This window comes from Nicotiana tomentosiformis, chromosome 3 (assembly GCF_000390325.3).
Source record: "Nicotiana tomentosiformis chromosome 3, ASM39032v3, whole genome shotgun sequence".
NCBI lineage: Eukaryota > Viridiplantae > Streptophyta > Magnoliopsida > Solanales > Solanaceae > Nicotiana > Nicotiana tomentosiformis.
The window spans coordinates 13,632,613-13,655,907 of NC_090814.1; positions in this window are offsets into that span (position 1 = coordinate 13,632,613).

The following is a 23,295-nucleotide window of genomic DNA, read 5'->3' on the forward strand; positions in this document are numbered from 1 at the left end:
AAATATAGTGATACTGTAAAATTTTAGGATTCATTTGCTTTGAGACAAGGTTGTTCCAAAATTATAATCTCACATTCTATATACTATGATTTTAGTATAACATTTATATTAATATTAGCCAATATCAGTAACCAAACATAGAATAAATATTATCCCAAATTTTATACCAATATTATTATCCTAATCTCAATATTACTTAATGCAGTATAATCCTTTTGATATAACCAAAATAAGGGTATGCTAACTTTAATATAATAATAACTACGACTCAATTTTAAGTCACACGAATATATGAATCAATTGGCTCCATTTGTGCCCATTGTAGGATTCAATAATTTGTCTTTTAGGATATATGAGAAATATTGTTTTTTTTATAAATCTCATACCTATGCTAGTTTCGTCAAATTTCTCCAAAGTCAAAAGTACTTTTTTTAGTTGAAGTGTTTGATCCAAACTGTTATAAGTAAAAAAAAAAATTGAGTAGAAAAAGAAGCAATTTTGGAGAAGTAGAAAAATGTAGTTTCTCCCCAAAAGCACTTTTCTGAAAAGCATTTTGAGAAAAATACACTTTGAAGTTTTTTTTTAGAAATTTGGCCAAACACTAATTATTGTTCAGAAGTACGTTTCAAATTGATTGGCCAAATACAAATTATTTTCATCAAAAGTACTTTTGAGAAAAAATACTTCTCAAAATAAACTGATTTTGAAGCTTGACCAAACAGACTATTAGCAATTTCAATTTATTAAGAGCTAAAAAAACACTAATTGGAATGGGAAGGAATATGACATTCTCTCATAAAAATATCCATTAACTCAAAAAAGGATCATAGGAATATCCATATTTCTTTATTACTTCCATCATTTTGAAATGATTTTTAGAGTTGGATTCAATCACTTCTTCAAAATGTTTTTGTTTGAATTATCTAAATATGACATTTTATTATATCTAAATAGCTAATTTGGTTTTTCTATTTCACTACGAAAATTAATCAATTTGAATCTTTCTAATAAAAAAAACATGACTCTATTGATATATTTTTTCTACCTTACTTCTAGATTTCTTTTTCTTTTTCTTTTCCTAGATTCAATATAAAGAATATCAAGCTTTTCTTATCCTAAAGATCTTCCTTTTATTGATACCTCTTTGTTATTTGTATAGGCTTGTATTTTTCTACAGTATCTTTCCTCTGGAAAATTACTATACTACTACTACTACTACTTTCATTTTCGTTTCTATTTCCTTCCATCTAATGCATTTGATTAACAATTGATATCAACAAATTCCGTGCAGTTTGTCAATTACTATTTATATTTCAAATAGCATATCTAGCTGTTATAATTGTCAATTAATCTATGTTAGCATCACTTGCACTCAAATTAAATCAAAGTTTGTGGCTGGTTTGTGCTAGTTTCGGAAGGGCCTGTCGAATTTTTCAGAGCTGCAAACGAATTCAGAATTTAAGTTTTATAGGTTCAATATTTAAGGTTTTTATCATTGAACCCGTAATATTTTTAAACTCACCCTATAAATGGTCCTTCATTTTTTACATTAAATAAAATTAGACTGCAAGCATTTAAATTTGGTTTATTTAACCATGGGATGTTTTTTTTTAAAAATAATTTTTAATTTATTTTTTATGGCATAGTTATTACTTATTAGTTCCATATATTTCTTCCTTTTCACCACTATGCCAGAACCCAGAAGGCGTCAGAAAAAAATTAATTATTCATTTTCTTAATAGGAATTATATCGTCAATTTGATTATCATGTGTTCGTCCTATTTTGGAACTGAAATGGGGTGCATATCAATTACTATTGGTTTAAAAAAAGCATTTAAATTGTATAAAAAATTTTAAAACTGGGAACTATATTCATTTCAAATGTTTAAAAACATTTTAAAAGATTAAGTAAAAGCCTTATATCATTAACCCTACGAGGGAGCAGTATAATTGTCTGAAATTTGATCAAATAAATTGAATTATCACTAATTAAATTGTTAGGTCACTGATAAAGCACTTATTATTGCATTAAGAGTTGTCAAATTCAATTATCACCAATCTTTTGTCTTAAAAAGAAATACTCCACCATTTTTAAAAAAAGAGTTGTTTCTTGGATCTGATCTTAAGGATCAAAGCCAAGAATGATAAATGCTGTCACTTGTAAGCAGTCTGTTTATTTAGAAAATTTAAATGAAACATTGGAAGATTCCATCAATTTGCAAATTGGAAGCTCGCAAAGCCAAATAATATATATACTATACTATATAATATAATAGTTTTATGAAATGTCAAACTATAACCTTCACATTATGGTGAAGAAGTGATAGGCTGCAAATTTATGATTAGTTTATTTCTACATCTTGACTAAATTTACAAGAGTTGAGCTGGTGTTTTTAAATTTGTAAAAGCAATTTTTTTTTTATTAAATAGATTAAACCGCCTACATGTAGCAACCAGTTGGACCAAATAATTGAACAAGAAAACAAAGTAAGAGAGTGGAAAGTTTGTTTTTCTAATCTTAATAACTTCGATAATGCTATGTCAATAATACGATTTAAAAATGCTATCCTCCTCTCTATACATTATTGTTTGGTTTTCCAATTTAAAATTATTCATTAGTAAAGTTTTCACCAAAAGGAGCCCATATTCTAAATTTTTTTCTGACGTATTCTATATTGTATATACAAGTCAAATCTCTTTATAACAGTCTCGTTTGTTCCGAATATTTTTGGATGTTATAGCGGAGTGCTGTTATAGAGAGCATATATTATAACATTATATGATGATTGGTTCCGGAAAAGTTTGGCTTTTATAATAAAGTGTTGTTATATAAGGATGCTGTTATAGAGAAATTTGACAGTATTTTGAAAGCGCTATCAACTGCTGGTATTGCTTCAACTGACAATTAACTTCCTCCTTATCTTATAAAGTAATTCCTTGTATCAACACGGTTTAGGTATTTGATTTTGGAAAATTAAATGTTTAAGAATGAAATTTAAACAAGATCTGAGGTGGGTTTATGAGGAAGAAAAGAGGTGTGGATGTAAGAAACCGGAGATGGAGATGAAATAACGAGGAAAGAATGTACTGTTAGCTATCTGATCAGGCAAGATTTAGAAGTGATACAACGGTTGGAACAGTTTTAGGACGGAAAAAGAATAAAATTTTCAGACTTGTTATAAGAAAAATCAAATTATGATGGATGTATAATCTTCATTCATGATTTTCTCAAATGCTTAATGACATATTTCTATGCTTAATGACATATTCAATAATATATTTTTCTTCACTTTTCATGCCTATATAAAGGTCTTGTAATAGATAGGAAGAAATACACAATTGAAGAAGAAATAAGAATCTCTCATCTCTTTCTCTCTATATCTCTTAGCTTGTTTTTCCTTGTTCTATATTGTTACTTTGAGCTATATTTCATAACACATTATCAGCACGAAGTTTCTAACTTTAAGGTTGAATTCCACTTTTGGTAAGGTATATCTCGATGATCTATTGTCAAAATTATTCAGATTTTATTCAAAAAGGTATGCAGTGTTACATACACGTCTTTCTGCTATAGCAACAAGTCCGAGCTTTAAACTAGATAAGTTTGTACCACTATTTAGAATAAGCAATGGTCTGGTTATTAGAAAATTAGTATTTATGTGGCTGCTAAGGATGTCACCTTGTTAAATTTTCATGAACTAAATAATAGGTGGCATGCGGTATACTAAATAATCTACAATATTAAAATTATACTTTATTATGTATGCTTATGGTTTTACCTTATAATATAATTTTAGTATGCCTAGTATAATGATTATACATTAGTTTACTGTCAAATATAATAATAATAATAATAATAATAATAATAATAATAATAATAATAATAATAATAATAATAATAATAATAATAATAATACTTGTAACTATTTTATTTTAATAAGATAAAATATTAGTACATGAAGTATGTACTACACCAAATTTTTCATTGATGATAGTTCTTATCAAATTAACATGTTGAATCATTTCTATATGGAAAGCATATAGTAGTAGATAGTAGACACTAGACAGAGATTTGTCCCCTATTTTTTTTTTTGATTCCCTGATTAACCTAAATGTTCTGCTATATCTCTTTGTTTTTCTAGAGAGTATAATACTTAATTTTTACAAAAGTGCATGGTAACTAGTAGTACTATATTATTCTATTTGATCCATCATTTTTCTGTAATGTTCTCATTATATTACTTTCATCTTGAAGTAAGCTTATTGCAGCAAAGACCACATATGAATTTTCAATATTATTTTGTATTTTCATATATCTGTTTGACACTAATTACTTAGCTGATTTGAGTAAACGAAAATCTATTATTGAGAATTATATCCAAATGACATTATGAAGAGTTTAACTCAAAAGGTAAGCATTTCATTCGTATTTGAAATTATTTTTGTCCTTTGCTATTAATGATATCAATTTCAATGAGTTCAAGTCACAATGCACCACAAAGGTAAGACATCACGATCAAGTCCTGATGCTCCATGATGATAAGAGTTAGGTTTGAGTCCTAATTCATTATGGCCTAACATGCCTTTATATTGGTAAGACATTGGGTTTGAGTCCCACTATACCATATTGATGATATAATGATGACTAAAGAAAAATAATATATTTTTCATGAAAAGGTATGAATATTGTCCCACTTGATTTGCTCCATTCTTGAAGTGAATATGGTAGCAATGCATAACTAGTCTAAATGAAGACAAGTGGTTGAATAATGAACATGGACGTTCCAAAGATCAAAATAATAATAATCATCACTATGAGGAGAACAATAAGGATTCTCAAAATAATCCTTCAAAATGTGAAGGCAATGTTTACCATCAAATTGGTATAAAAAATAATAAAGCACGCCGCTGATTATGATCCATTCCTTGAAGAGAGTGTGACTTGTGATAAGCATTGAGAATGCAGACCCATTCCTAAAGGCGAATGTGGCAATATGTGATAAAAATAATGAATAAAGACATGCAATGCATCTATTCTATGGTCACATGTGCATTTGTTATCAACTTGCAGTTTGACTTTTGCAAGATTGATTGCTCAAATTATTAGAGCACAGTTTCACAATATAAATTATGATGATTTATCTTGATAATACTGGTTTAAATCTAAGTTGATTTAGCAGAAATTATATGCCTCTAATTATATCTAAACCATTGGTTATGAGAACAAAACTGCCAAAATAAAATTTGGTATGTGATGCATTATTTAATATACAACAACACTTGTTCTATTATTCTACGAAAATTTCCGAAATCCGGGCACATAGGCCCGGTAGTGACTTTTAGGAACTTTCCAATTTGGGTTGGGTAATTACTCTAATAGATAAATTATGAACTTTTGAGCATATATTGACTAGTTTGTATGACCTTTGGCTAGTTTCGGATTGCTCGACATCGATTTGGAACAATTAGTGAGGTTGAAGAGCCGAGTAGTGGACTTGAAAGCGAGATAAGTCTCTTGCCTAACTTTGTAAGGGGGAATTAACCCCGTAGGTATTTAAATTATTATTTGTTAATAATTATGGGTGCTACGTACGCACAAAGTGACGAGAGTCCGTGCGTAGCTAAAATCATGTTTATGTTCGGGTAGATTTAGGACTTTATCATGCAATATTTATATTATTTGAACCCAACTTGTTAGTTTAATTACTTGAATTTATAATTAAAATATAATTAGGGATTATGTTAGACCGAACTTCGTTACTTTGAGTTTTGGCGGAATATTCGATTGTTGGTAGAAAATTATGCTCCTTTATGTGCCTATCACGATGTTGTAAATGTATGTCCCATAGTCAGCAGTGTTTCCCTATTCATGTGGATCGAGCCGAACGTCTCGACAATATATATATATATATATATATATATATATATATATATATATGCATCCATGTATCGGGCCGTACGACCTTGGTAGTGTATGTACATGATTATTATGGATCGGGTTGTACGACCTCGGCATAACTTGTGCGTAATATCGCTAGGAGTCCGATTATACTTGATATTTCCTTCATGACTTGAGAATTGATAATTGCTTGATGGCTTTTATTTGTTGAAATTGGCATGTGATATTTGGGGATTTTTAAATTGATATTTTGTTAAAGTATTACTTATTTATTGCTTTTTATTTCATTGTTACTTTTGTATTTAATGCCTATTTATAATTCTTGAACTTTATTTATTGACTACTAGTAAGTGTCGATGTCGACCCCTCGTCACTACTTCGTCAAGGTTAGACTAGATACTTACTAGGTATGCATTGATTTACGTACTCACGCTACACTTATGCACTAATTGTGCAGGTTCTGAAGCAGGTACATCTGGTGGCCATTCAGGCGCGCAACCCCGTTATCCGGAGACCTAGTGGCGAGCTGCTTCCCATGCTCCGATCTGCAGCACCCGAAGTCTTCTCCTTGTCGTATTTACTATTTCTGTCTATTTTATTTCAGGCAGTAGTTATAGGAGTTTTGTATATTCTACTAGATTGCTCGTGCACTTGTGACACCGAGTTTTGAAAATTACTAGTAGATATTTATGGTTTTACCTAATATAGTTACCATTTCATTTTTATGTCTTATTTATGCGTTATACCATCATGATCTTTTATACTTAGTTTCTTTATTAATTAAAAATTCATGATTTCAAAAGCAATAAAATGAATAACTAATTTGATAGTTCATCGTTGGCTTGCCTAACGACGACGTTCGGCACCATCACAGCCTATAATGGGTTTGGGGTCGTGACAATACTAGTCTTAGGATATACGTGTTGTACGTGTATCCCGTCTCGATAATCATTTTTTTTAACCAATCACATAAGCATTGTGCGTGTATCCCGTATCCATGAGTATTTTTTAAGCAATCATATAATAGTGTATTAAAGACGGTGTTTGAGTTATAAAAAAAAGTGTAAACTCCTGAAATTGATGAATGTTGATCCTATATATCTAACTCAAACAAAACAAGCTCAAAACTCTACATTCAACTTAAACTTTGTTCCAATTTTATAATTTTATCACTTTATATTTCACACGTTATCATGTTTTTTTTTTCAATTTTAGAAAGGACACAAACTATAAAGAGTGTTTAAGAAGAAAAAAAATTAGAAAGTTATTCTCAAGTTCATTCAAGAAGATACAAACAGGATTAGCTAAATGACAAAAGACAAGCTCTTTTTTCTTTATCACGAGCAAAATGCAAATTATTTCATTTTTTTTAAGCAATAAGTAATACTTTATGAATTATTTTCAATAAATTTTAAAAGAATAAGTTACTATTGCAAAAGTTTGAATCCAACAACATCATGATTTTAAAAAAAACATTAGAACTAGGCATGTTCATGGATAAGATCAGATAAGATTTAGCATCTTTCAGATTATAATTTCGAATTTTGGAGTTTGTAAATTACAAGCCGAATCTAAGCCAAATTAAATTCGGATCGGATCAGATTTTGATGTTTCGATCAGATAAATATTTTAAATTTTGATTCGGATTGTACGCCTTATTATGATGCTAAAATAAATAATTTTAATATGCTATCTCCTACCATTTTCAGTATCAAAACTCATTCATTTCCATATCTTTTACTTTTAATATTGAAAGGAAAGAAAAAGGCAAAAACAATGAGAGAAATAACAAAGAAACCCTAGAATTTTTAAAAGAGCACCCCTTACTTTTATATGTAAAATATAAATTTCAGGTTTCAGATCGGTTTGTGTCACCATCCAAAATCCAGCTAGTCGTGATGGCACCTAACACAACCTTCTAGGTAAGCCAAATGGTAGACAACACGACTCAAATAGGATAACAGGAATCAATAAATAAAATAACTGAGCTTTCTATAAAAAATCTCAAGAATTGGTAGTACAAGTCATAAGCTTCTAAGATTTAGAATTTACAATATTGGTACCAAATAAATACATCATATGTTCGAAATATATATAAATAGATTTATAAATCTATAGCTACCTAGAACAAGAGGCAGTTATAACCACAACGCAGGTACATCATCAATGATAGCACGTCGTACACAACAACAACAACTCCAAAATCTGCACACAAGGTATAAAAGTGTAGTATGAGTACAACTGACCCCATGTACTCAATAAGTAACAAACCTAACCTTAGGTTGAAAGATGTGACGAGCTCAGAAGAAGGTCAGTGCCCAACATCAATAGCCAATATTAACTCATAGTAACATAATGGAGGCAGTAAAAGTAATAGCTCAAAAGATATAATGCTCAGCTCATTCACAATTACGGAAAAGTAGACATGCTTTCCAGCTATAACGGTTAAGTCCAGATATTACAACTGAAGATCAACTAGACATGAGTTTATCAATAGAATTGTATTTCTAATTCACAACGTCATATAAGAATTTTTGTTTTCAATTAGCATGAGGAAAGTACGCCTCTATGCCTACATGTCAATATACATGTCAAGTCATCATTTATCTTATACCGTCTAGCATGAGGAATATACCTATCTATGCCTACATGTCAAATGTGCATGTCAAATCATGAATGTCATAGTACCGTCTAGCATGAGGAAAAATATATCTTTATGCCTACATGCCAAGTATGCATGTCAAATGAAATGATTTCACGGTAATATCCCGAGGTACTCTCACCCTCAACATACTCAAGTTGTATGTCTCTAATGCACACTTCATCACACACACAAAATCACTCAGCACTGTACGGGTGCCTATCTTATAAGCCCCTCACTAAAGCACATGTATATATATCATCGTGCTTGCGCTCACTACTGGTATGTCAGATTCCGGAGGGACGGATCCTTCCCAAGCGCTAATCAAAAGCCTATAAGGCCTACTGCGGCATGCAACCCGATCCACAATAATAATAAAGCCAATAAGGCATGTTGCAGTGTGCAGCCAATCCACAATAATAATAATAATAAATAATAAATAAAAAATAAATAAATCCAGGATGGCCTGCTGTGGCGTGCAGCCCGATCCACAATAACACTCTCAAGTCGGCTCTACGACCCATCTTAGTCATCAACCTCTCAAGTCTCAAGGGCTCACAATCTCATACCACTCAACCCAACAACTCAACATATGGAAAAATAATGTTAACATGTGATGTAGCGATGAATGATGAACATAGACTGAGATATGATATGCAAATGAAGAACCATGACTGAGTGTATAATTTCAGTTAAATCAGATAACTCAAAAAAACAGAAATATCCTAACCATGATTTTTAACATGAATCACATCTTAAATAATCAAACAAGTAGGGGAAAAGACGAATATAATAGGATGTGATAGCAGAACAAGTCTGATAGTAGTCTAAAAGTCAACTTGAGTCATGATTACCCTGGTGCACGCCCATACGCCTGTCACCTAGCATGTGCGTCACCTCAACACATCATAATAACATGGTTCCCAAGGATAATTACCCTCAATTCCAAGTTTAGAAATGTTACTTACCTCGAACAAGCCAAATCAAATACCGAGCAAGCCAAACAACACTCTAGAAATGCTATCCCGCACAAATCAACCTCCAAATGACTCGAAACTAGCCAAAACCAACTCAAAAATATCAAATATTGCCAAATAAAAAAAATCCAATCGATAAAGGTTGAATCTTTAATCAAAAGCCCAAAGTCAACAAAAAAGTCAAATCTGGGACCATACCTCGGAACATAACAAAACCCACAAATACCGACAACCCATTCAACTACGAGTTCAACCATACTAATTTAACTCAAATCCAACTCTGAATCAATGTTCAAATAAAAAATATTCACTTTAAAAATATTTAGACAAAACTCCCAATTTCTCTTCTAAAATCATCAATCAAATGCTAAAATCGAAGATGGAATCATAAAATATAATCAAAACCGAATAGAAAATACTTACCCCAATCCATGTGGTAAAAATTGCCTTCAAAATCGCTCAAATCCGAGCTCCAAAACCTTGTGAGAAAAAGTGACTAAATTTTGGAATGAGTAGACAAAATGTAGTAGTTGTTATTGCTCGAATCAGATCCTAGATGACCCCAAAACTCACATTTGATAAGCCTAATATAATCCTTGCGAGATTACACCCAAGATAGCCTTTGAATCACCTAGTTTGGCCTTAAAATTAGGGATATGTGATATTTTGAAGTCTTAAATGAAGTTTGAAAATTTAAGGGACAAAAATGATATTTTTGTAATTATTTTACACCAGAAAATCAACAACAAAAGAATCTTCGTTTTAGCACCCAAAACTCATTTGAAACCTCTCGGACACAAATCATATATGCATTTCAATTATAAAACACGCTACAAACATGCTCGAACTCAAAATACCGAAAAGAGGTCAGTTGACCCGATATTGACCATGGTCAAACTCCAAATTCTTAACTTAACTAGTTTCTCAACCAATGATCCGAAATGCACCCGAGCCCCTCGGTACCTCATCCAATCATACCAACAAGTACAAATACATTATCCAAACTTATCCTAAGCCTCAAAACACCTACAGGAATATCACAATAAAGAATCGAGGCTCATACCGAATATAATTTCTCTTAAGTTTTAAAGTCTTTATTCTTTTAAAAGAGCGTCCGAATCACACTTAAACACTTCAGATTACTTCCAAATTTTACACACAAGTTCAATTCAACTATATAGACCTATCCAAAATCTCAAAACACCAATTGGTATCCAATAACATCAAAGTCAACTCTTAGTCAAACTTTCGACAAATAGTGTCGAATCCTTCTAGGAACCTCCAAAACCGTATCCGAACATACGTACAAGTCCAAAATAATCATACTAACTTATCAGAACCATAAAACTAGATTTCGAGTCCATTTACCCAAAAGTCAAACCTTGGTCAACTCTTCCAACTTAGAGCTTCCTAGTTAAGAATCATTCTTCCAAATCAATCCCGAATCACCTGAAAACCAAAACCAACGATTCACACAAGTCATAATACATTATATGAAGTATTCAAGACTTCAAACATCTGAACGGAATGTAGATACTCAAAATGACCAGTTGAGTCATTACATTCTTCCCCACTTAAACATACGTTCGTCCTCGAACGTGCCAAGAGTTATCCCAAAGCCGTCAAATCACTGTGTAACCTTACCATGCACATACTCGGGGGTGATATCACATCACCCCAATCCATATAAGTCTGTCAACTCAACTTAACCGAAGATTCTTCCTTCAACCTTATTCCATAAATCTTTGAACCTAATTTCCAACATCCGGAATTCTTTACAAGATCCGATCTCGCATCTACATACTGTATTAGTCTAAACAAGTTGTATCAAGACATAACCATAACCCAAGATGTAATCATATGATATACCACATAACTCGCATACTCGTAGCAATAATTTTCGATCACAGTAGCTGCTAAAAAACAAACCCGATACTGGTAACAAACCTCATATCAACTAAAACTTTGTTCCAAACCTTCGTACAATTCCAATGGTGAATGAAATATGTAGATACTTAAAACCACTCATCAGATCAACAAGTCATGGAGCTCTCTCGTCCGACAAGAACCATAGCCCAATTCTAAGCCGATTAGTGACATTATTCTTCCAAACATACCGTAATCAGATTCGATAGCACCCATTCAAGGTCCAATGACCTCATCTCATAAAACACAAGTATTCTACTGACTTGTCACACCAATACAACCTAAAGCCACAAATTGTGCAATCCGTGCACCAATAAGCAATTCAAATGTATTCAAACATGGAAAATGACTCAAATTAGAGAACCGCCCCACATGCTCAACAGGTACCACCACAAACGCAATGCTATGAACACATCACAAAGGATTATATCCCAATATAACCACACTGTAATGCGTGACCCCATCCAAACACCGATCCATATGAAATACCTCAAGCCACAATCCTCAAAATCAACAACCACACACAATTCAACATCAAGTATACGAAAGTGCATGACCATAACCATGGAGAAGCGAATAACACAATATACCACAACCCAGAAAGACCATAACCAAGGCGCAATCAACCATTCAACACCCCAATGACTATCTCGCTCGAATTTCACCGCAAGGCCCAAACAGAAACGCATCTAGTGTGCAGATAACCAACATATCACAACCCATTGTAGTATAGAAGATCAACAATAGAACATATTGGAACACGAACACGCTCAACAATTGAATGATACACCCCTCAACAATAACAGTGTTGAGTCAGCAAATCTGACCCGGTGTAGAATACTCATCCTCATTGGGCCTGCCAATGGGTCCCCAAATTAACTCCGGTCATCCACAATTAGATAAATAATCCCCCAAAAGTCCACAATAACCTAGACATAACACATACTACTAGCTGTCTAACTTTGGCTATACTTTCACAGTCCACAACCAAGGAACAATCTACCTCTGAGAACTCTCCGTCTCCAAATCCATAGAATACCAGAATCACTATATATGATCCCAACTCAACCACTAAGCGACTGACACATCCTTCATACATAATCATTCCACGAGAAAATACTTCCATAATTCTTTCGTGCCACGAAGCAAAATCTGAACATAAGCAGTTGATCAACCAGGTGAGTATCGCAATACCAATGAAACATCCGTAAGTCAAAACACGATGCGCAAATATACGCTCTTCTCAGGTAATACCAAATAGTGCCGAGATTTTTCTCACTATGTGAAATCGTTTGTACTGCATAGAACTCATGACCCTCATTTCAAAACTGAACCGTAACCTTGTACATGTAAATCTCAATCCCATACGATGTACTGCATCTATCATGCCATTATATGAAAACATGAGGACCACTTTGTTAACTCTAAGTCACGAGCAGAATACATACTCAATTTAGGTAGAAACCTTCCACTTGATCTCATCCAGGAGAAAATCACCATACGCAACATACTCCTCTTGTCGGTAGAAATTATCCATCTCAAGTCGTGACAGAAATCATCGAGAACTCTTCGAAATCCATTTGCATATAACCAAACCATCAACATTGAATCCCTCTAACCCAATCGAGTCACACATGTCACCAAAACTCAAGAATATTTCCATAAAATACCGGTAAAGCCTCACCAGATCATAAGAACCAAAAGAACCAATCATTTTCATTACCATGACGATCTAACCTACTACCGAATTGTCCTATTTTCTCTGAGTTCCTTCCGAATTGCCTTCAAGTTAACACTTCTCCTTGTCAGAACACCATGATCCTTACTTAAAGCTCACCACAAGTGATCCTAGTATGAAACCACATCATCCCCATAAGCCACTGTATTCCCTCTTGAGTACCTAAAAATACCGCATCCGAGATACCCACTATGAAGAGACCTTATGTGAATCTAAAACTGCTTCATTTGCCTTTTCAATATTGAAATGTAGAATCCACAATGATCTAGAAATACTGTGAGTCTCGATACCACCCAATGTAAATCTCAGATCTTAGCCATTTACAAATCCGAAAATTTCTCAAATGATACATATGAATCTTGAACCCATCAGAACCTCCTTGAGGGTCCTCCACCCTATCCAAATCTCAAATGCACCACCCAAACGAGCCGAACAACTTGTGCTCCATTAGCACACCAACACCCAAAGAAGTAATCCACACCTCTAAGCAAGCGAGTGAATCCCTTTTCTTAGTACATTATATCCATCACGAACAACAAACCTAAACCATTCTAAGACCTATGTATATCCATAAGGTCTAATGCATCATGCATCAAGAAATTTCCTTGCTTAAGTCATCCTTAAAACCAACCTCTGCAAGTCACAACCGATCCACAAGTATGTCTCCGATCGAAATCAATATAACACATAACTATGCAATCAAATCGTCAATAGCAGACTCCCCCACTTGACTCACAGCCATAGAACAACACATTCGATAACTCTCAATACCCGTACTATATTACTGCTATAATCCACACTGAGGTTCAACTAAATCCTTCATAGGCTCATGCAACACAAATAATAAAATGTCTCAAATCATATGCTAAGCTCGCATTCATCCCCGTGACAGTCAAGTCAACTTTCTCAATCGAACCAAACTCAAATCGCAACACATATAATCCACTGGTAGAAAAAAACTCTCCACACAACATCATAAGGATCGTACATCCATAGACCACGCCGCATGAGATAACCTGCCTACTTAGCCTCAAATTGGCATTTTAATACGCCTTACCATTGCCACAACCATCATGCAAGCACTTAATCTTCCCGGGTCTAAATTCATCAACAAGATATAAGAATCCACTTTATCCCATAATTGGACAACATGAAAGATCCCTCAACACGATCATAACTAGAGACCGTACAACACATCAAGACAGAAATCAAGCATCTAATAGTCCTCTTCACATCCCAAGAAAATCTTCTTGTCACATCAAAGCCATCTAAACACATCTCGCAGTCACCTCAAATTCATCATATAGCTACCCAACCACTCAACGATCCATAAATCCCTCTCCTAGGGATATTATCGAACATATAAGCCCAAAAGTGCATGCTTACACAACTAAAACTACCAAACCTAAGCTACCGTTCAACCCTGGCCTTAAGTCCTCCGGATTGGCCCATCAGAAAAACACCGAAAATACATCTCGCACCTCATCTATGGAAATCATAAGCCCGTGATACACAACTGATACCGAGCACTCACGTACGCATACGAGTGAATGGAAGGGATTCAAGAAGATACACTTCAAGCTGAATCAATGTCGCACGATAAGGAGAGAAAGATGAGAAGTTTATCCTAAATGCCTTGTAGCCTCTAGAAGATAGGTATGGACGTCATCATACCGATCCGCAAAACTCTAATAGACATTTGTTCATGACTCACAGAACCTATGATAAATTGTCATGACCTAAAATTCAGCTAGTCGTGATGTCACCTAACACAACCAACTAGTTAATCCAAATAGTAGACAACACGACTCAAATAGGATAACATGAATCAATATATAAAATAACGGAGCTTTCTATACAAAATCTCAAGAATTGGTAGTACAAGCCATGAGCTTCTAAGACGTAGAATTTACAAAGCTGGTATGAAATAAATACATCATCTGTTCGAAATATACATAAACAGATTTATAAATCTAAAGCTATGAAGAATAAGAGGCACTTATAACTGGAACGCAGGTACATCATCAATGCCAGATCCTGCCGTACACAGCAACATCAACTCCAATATTTGCGCGCAAGGTACAAAAGTGTAGTATAAGTACAACCAACTAAATGGACTCAATAAGTAACAAACCTAACATTAGGTGAAAAGCAGTGACGATCTCGAAAGAAGGTTAGTGCCCAATACCAATGGCCAATATTAACTCATAGTAATATAATGGAGGCAGTAAAAGTAATATCTCAAAAGATATTATGCTGAGCTCGTTCACAGTTACAGAAAAGTAGACATGCTTTCTAGGTATAACAGTCAAGTCCAGATATTACAACTGAAAATCAACTAAACATGAGTTTATCAATAGAACTTTATTTCAAATTCACAACACCAGATAAGAATTTCCGTTTTCCAATTAGCATGAGGAAACTACGACTCTATGCATACATATCAATATACATGTCAAGCCATCAATTACCTTATACGGTCTAGCATGAGGAATATATATCTCTATGCCTACATGTCAAATGTGCATGTCAAATCATGAATGTCATAGTACCGTCTAGCATGAGAAAAAATGTATCTCTATTCCTACATGCCAAGTATGCATGTCAAATGAAATAATTTCATGGTAATATCCCGAGGTACTCTCACCCTCAACATACTCAAGTTGTCTGCCTCTAATGCCCACTTCATCTCACACACACATAATCACTCAGTACTGTACGGGTGCCTGGCTCATAAGCCCCTCACCAAAGCACATGTATATATATCATTGTGCATGCGCTCACTACTAGTATGTCATATTCCGGAGGGGTGGATCCTGCCCAAGCGCAAGTCAAAGGCCTACAAGGCATGCTGCGGCGTGCAGCCCGATCCACAATAATAATAATAATAATAATAATAATAATAATAATAATAATAATAATAATAATAATAATAATAATAATAATAATAATAAAGTCAATATGGCCTGCTGTGGCGTGCAACCCGATCCACAACAACACTCTCAACTCGGCTCTACAGATCATCTCAGTCATCAACATCTAAAGTCCCAAGGACTCACAATCTCATACCACTCAGCCCAATAAATCCACATATGAAAAAATAATATAACATGTGATGTAACGATGAATGATGAACAGAGACTGCGATATGATTTGCAAATGAAGAACCATGACTGAGTGTATAATTACAATTAAATCAGATAACTCAGAACAATAGAAATAGCATCATTAGGTATCAATTGAATAAGCACATAGTCTAAACATGATTTTAACATGAATCACAACTCAAATAATAAAACAATTAGGGAAAAATACGGATATAACATGATGTGATAGCAAAACAAATCTGATAGTAGTCTAAAAGTCAACTTGAGTCATGATTACCCCGGTGAACGTCCACACACCCGTCACCTAGCATGTGCGTCACCTTAACACATCACAATAACCTGGTTCCCAGGGGTAGTTACCCTCAATTCCAAGTTTAGAAATATTACTTATCTCGAACAAGCCAAATCAAATAATGAGCAAGCCAAACAACACTCTAGAAATACCATCCCGCAAATCAACCTCCGAACAACTCAAAACTATCCAAAAGAAACTCAAAAATATCAAATAATACCAAATGAAACAAACCCAATCGATAAAGGTTGAATCTTTAATCAAATCCCAAAGTCAACCAAAAAGTCAAACCCGAGCTTGCACCTCGGAACTCGACAAAACCCACAAATTCGGATAACTCATTCAACTACGAGTCAAATCATACTAATTTCACTCAAATCCAACTCTTAATCGATGTTAAAATCTAAAATATTCACTTTAAAATTTTTTAGACAAAACCCTCCAATTTCTCTTCTAAAATCATCAATCAAATGCTTAAATCGAAGATGGAATTATGGAATATAATCAAAATCGAATAGAAAATAATTACCCCAATCAATGTGGTGAAAATTACCTTCAAACTCGCCTAAATCCGAGCTCCAAAACCTTGTGAAAAAAAGTGACTAAATTTCGGAACGAGTAGAAACAAATGCAGTAGTTGTTATAGCTCAAATCAGATCCTAGAGGACCCCCAAACTCATATTTGATAAGATCAATATAATCCTTAAGAGATTACACCCAAGATAGCCTTTTAAATGACTCAATTTGGCCTTAAAATGAGGGAGATATGATGTTTTGAAGTTTAAAAGGAAGTTTGAAAATTTACGGGACGAAAAATGACATTTTTGTAATTATTTTATACCAGAAAACCAGCAACAAAAGAATCATTGTTTTAGCACCCAAAACTCATTCGGAACCGCTCGGACACAAACAATATATGTATTTCAATCATAAAATACGCTACAAACCTGCTCGCGCACTCCAAATACCGAAAAGAGGTCATCATGACCCGATATTCACTATGGTCAAACTCCAAATCCTTAATTAGTTTTTCAACCAATGATCCAAAACACCCCAGCCCCCCGAAACCCCATCCAATCATACCAACTAGTACAAATATATTATCTAAACTTATCTGAAGCCTCAAAACACCAACGAGGACATCACAACAAAGAATTGAGGCTCAAACTGAATAGAATTTGTCTTAAGTTGTTAAATCTTCATATTTTCAAAAGACTGTCCGAATCACACTTAAACACATCGGGTTACTTCCAATTTTTTCACACAAGTTTAACTCAACTATATAGACCTATCCAAAGTCTCGGAACACCAATTGGTGTCCAATAACATCAAAGTCAACTCTTGATCAAACTTATGAACTCTTAAGTTCTTCAAATTGCTAACTTTCGATAAATAGTGTCGAATCCTTCTAGGAACCTCCAAAACTGAATCCGAACATACATACAAGTCCAAAATAATTATACAAACCTATCGGAATCACAAAAATTCTATTTTGAGTCCTTACTTAAAAGTCAAACTTTGGTCAACTCTTCTAACTTAAAGTTTCCTAGTTGAGAATCATTCTTCCAAATCAATTCCGAATCACCTAAAAATCAAATCATACGATTTACACAAGTAATAATACATCTACTCAAGACTTCAAATAGCTGAACGAAATACAAATGTTCAAAATGACTTGTTGAGTCGTTACTGTTTGGATGTAAATTGATCCAAACTGTATCCGATCCGATATCCAAAATAATTAAATTAAAGATCCAAAATTTGATCCAAAGAGCTAAAATACAATCCAAACCAATCTGAATAACACAGATCGGTTTGAATTTTCAGGTTTACCCAAATAATGCACAACCTACCTGGAACATACATGTGAAGAAAACAAAAGAAAAGAAATATATAAATCGTAATCCAAAAGCTTTAGATTATTAAAATTTTGATTCCTATAGTACATGTATATTCGTATAAATTATATGCTTGTTAAAAGGGAATTTAGCATTGAAAACATTGAGTACAGAGAGGAGATTAGAGAGCAATAAGCTAGATCCGCGACACACGTTCTGTATGGGAAAAAATCTATGCTAGAATATTTAGGGTAATATAACATTAAGGGAAGAGTCAGCCGAGGTCGACCAGGGAGCAGCAAGATTTGTGGTCGAGACGTCAATAATGACTAAGGTCGAGCACTGCTGACAGAGCAGTAACGACTAATTTTTGAAATAGGATATTAAAGAGAATTCTCTACACTTGTACCATTAGGGTTTGTTAGAGATATATCTCAAATAAATAAGAAAAGAGAGGGGAAAAAGGCAGGTAATATTCACTTGATAAGAACACTCTTCAGAAGAAGATTCTCTCTCTCTTGTAAAGATACAAAGATTACCTTTTTATCAAGATTCTTGTCGATATTATTCCACACTTTTCCACCAGATCCGAGAATAGTTTGAACAAACCTTGGATTTATCTGTCATTCATCATTGTCAAGGGAAACATTCATCCAATCCATCCTTTATTGGGTGAATCATTCCTCTTATTTACTTAAATGTCATTTATTGTTCGTTACACCTCCATTATTGCTCATTATTTATGAACATTTTGTGCCTATCATTGTCAACATTTCACTGGATCTGTCCCACATCTAGAATTATTATCTTTAACTAGGTTTAACCCACTGTTACATAAATTTAATAGTTTAGCCGAAAGTTACACTTTTTGGTCAAACAATTTGGCGCCGTCTATGAGGATTATCTAGTTAACTTTTTTAGTTTCTTCTAGATCTACAACTGACAGTGGTCACTAACAAAAAAAACAAGAACAAGAACTCTTGTCCCTCTGCATACACAGATCTAACATTGCAGGTAAAAGAAAATAAAGAACGAGAATAATGAGTGACCCCCCAACCAACCTCATGAACATCATCTATGATAGCTGTCACGACCAGAAATTTCCCACCGACGAGACCGTGATGGTGCCTAACATTTCACTTGCCAGGCAAACCAATGTTAGAGAATCATTAAACCAATTCCTTATTTCCATTCGGTAAGTAACAATAATTAACTAACATAAAATATAATAAGTGCGAAATATCATAAAACTGTATTAATTACTACCACCCGGATCTGGAGTCACAATTCATGAACATTCTAGAATTTGCTACAAGTAATAGTCAGAAAGAAATACAACTGTCTGAATAAAAGAAACAGTAGAACATAAAAGATAGATGGGGACTTCAAGGTCTGTGAACGCTGACAGATATACCTTGAGTCACCGGACAGCGGACCAATAGCAAAATCTTGATATCAAAATCTGCACAGAAAGTGCAGAGTGCAGTATCAGTACAACTGACCCCATGTACTGATAAATGTCGAGCCTAACCTCGACGAAGTAGTGACGAGGCACCTACAAATCAACTTGTACAATTTAACAGTGTATATATAAATAAGATAAATGAAGAACCAAACAGAAAATGTCGGGAGGGGAACATACTGAGGGGAATACAAGTTAAAGAACTACAACAGAATGATCACCGGAGCAGTCAATATGCCATGAATCAACAAGAATAGTGAATACATTAAGGAAAAATATACGGCATCACCCTTCGTGCTTTTACTCTCAATCTCACCATAAAATAAATAGAAACGGCACGATATCACCCTTCGTGCATTAACTCTCATATCATGGCACGGCATCACCCTTCGTGCATTAACACTCACAATATGGAACGGCATCACCCTTCGTGTATTAAGACTCACAATATGGCATGGCATCACCCTTCATGCACTATCACTCACAATATGGCACGTCATCACCCTTCGTGCATTAACACTCTCCCTTACCATAAAGATATGCATAAATAACAACAGGGAGATAGAATAACAAGTACAAACCTTACTTCAACATTTGGTTCCATAAGATCAATCTCAAATTTGAAATAAAAACTCAATTATCACCAGAAAATCCATAAACATGATAAGAACGATAAATTGAACAACACTAGTATAACACGTAGCAATTTGGCATAGGAATGAGACAATATAAGAAAAATAGAGAAACATGGAAAAACAGGTAAATTGGCGGCGCATAAGTACTCGTCACCTCACATATATGCCGCTCACATTAATTTCTCTTAGCAAGTAATCTAAGGTTCCTAATTCCCTCAAGTCAGGGTTAGACACAATACTTACCTCACTCCGAAGGCCACTTAATTCTCAATCACAGCTTTTTCTTTGGATTTCACCTCCAAACCACTCGTATCTATTTGTGTTTCTTTTGATTTTATTTGTAGCCCCTTTGTGGAACTCTTAGGGGATCATAGCTACCAATTACAAAAATAATAGAGACAAATTTTATGAACTAACTGTCACGACCCAAAATTTCCCACCGACGGGACCGTGATAGCGCCTAACATTTCACTTGCTAGGCAAGCCAACGTTAGAGAATCATTAACCAATTCCTTATTTTCATTCAGTAATTAACAATAATTAAATACGATAAAATATAACAAGTGCGGAATATCATAAATCTGTATTAATTACTACCATCCGGATCTGGAGTCACAATTCACGAACATTCTAGAATTTGCAACAAGTAATAGTCTGAAAGAAACACAACTGTCTGGATGAAAGAACATAGTAAGACATAAAGGATAGATGGGGACTTCAAGGTATGTGAACGCCGACAGATCTACCTTGAGTCTACGGACAGCGGACCAGTAGCAAATCTTGATCAACCTGAGCCGGTATCAAAATCTGCATAGAAAGTGCAGAGTGCAGCATCAGTACAACCGACCCCATGTACTGGTAAGTGTCGAACCTAACCTCGGTGAAGTAGTGACGAGGCTAGGACAAGACACCCACATATAACCTGAACAATATAATCATGCTAGTGGCAACAATAGTAAATAAATCAATAACGCAAAAATAATGGGAGGGAAACATACAGTGGGAGAATACAACATAAAGAGTGAAAATAATAAAAAGACAGAATTAAACCGAAAATCCTTAAACGAATTGAGCAATTAAGACAGCAAGGAAAACTGCACGGCATCACCCTTCGCGCTTTTACTCTCAACCTCACCAAATAACAAATAAGACTTCACGGCATCACCCTTCGTGCTTTTACTCTCTTCCTCACAATATAAATAAATTATGCACGGCATCACCCTTCGTGTTTTATACTCTTCCTCACAATATAATTAAATTATGCACGACATCACTCTTCGTGCTTTACACTCTTCCTCACAATATAAATAAATTATACACGGCATCACCCTTCGTGCTTTACACTCTTTCTCACAATATAAATAAATTATGCACGGCATCAACCTTCGTGCTTTACACTCTTCCTCACAAAATAATTAAATTATGCACGGCATCACCCTTCGTGCTTTCCACTCTTCCTCACAATTCACAGAATCAATAACAACGGATAGAGAGAAGTTTCATAAGAAATAAATATTTCATAAATGATTACTTTCACAATTTAACATCTCAACCTCGAATCAATATTCACAATTTTATCGACCTTGATGGAACCGGATACAAGTCTCCCAACATTTCAACAACAATAATAAACATGGATAACAAGATTTAAGACTACAAATTTGCAAGAAATGGAATTTCACTCGCATGCTATGACTCAACCACAACGTATAGATGCTCGTCACCTCAACTATACGTCGTATTCAACAACAAAACACGTAGCAAATACTCACACAATACCTATTTCCTCAAGCCAAAGTTAGACACAACACTTACCTCGCTCTGAAGGCCACTTAATTCTCAATCACAACTTTTCCTTTGGAATTCACCTCCAAACCACTCGTATCTATTCAAAAATGGCTCAATAATATCAAATATTGTTAAAGGAATCAATTATATTGCATAAATTAAATTTCCCAAATTTTCCTCAAAAAATCAAAAAATCGACCCGGGCCCGCTTGGTCAAGACCCGAGGTTCGGACCAAAATCTATTTACCCATTCATCCCCGAGCCCGAATATATAATTGGTTTTGGAATACGACCTCAAATTGAGGTTTAAATCTCCAAATTCCTGAAATTCCTAGTTTCTACCCTAACCCCTAATTCTACCATGAAAACTCTAGATTTTAGGTTGGAAATTCAAGAAATGCAATGGGTAATTGAAAGAAAATGGTTTAGAATCACTTACCAACACTTTGGGGAAGAAATGACTCTTGAAAAATCGCCTCTCACTGTTTGGTTTTTGAGAAAAATGAATATTTGGTTAAAATCCCGTTTTTGGGTTCTGTTAAGTGGGATGGATCGGCTTGATACTTTCGAAGCATGGACACATGGAATACCGGATGAACAACTGCTAAACTAGGTAGTAACGCAAGCCTGTAAGCCACCTCTCCCACTCTCTCCAGAATCTCTAAAGGTCCGATATACCTAGGGCTCAACTTTCCCTTCTTTCCGAACCTCATTACACCCTTCGTGGGTGATACCCGAAGTAACACTCTCTCTCTGACTATGAATGCAACATCACGAACTCTATGGTCGGCATAACTCTTCTGCCTGGACTGAGCTATGCGAAGTCGATCCTGAATAATCTTGTCCTTATCCAAGGCATCATGTACTAAGTCTGTTCCCAACAACCGAGCCTCTCCTGGCTCGAACCACCCAACTGGCGACAAACACCGCCTACCATATAATGCCTCATAGGGAGCCATCTGAATGATCGATTGGTGGCTGTTATTGTAGGT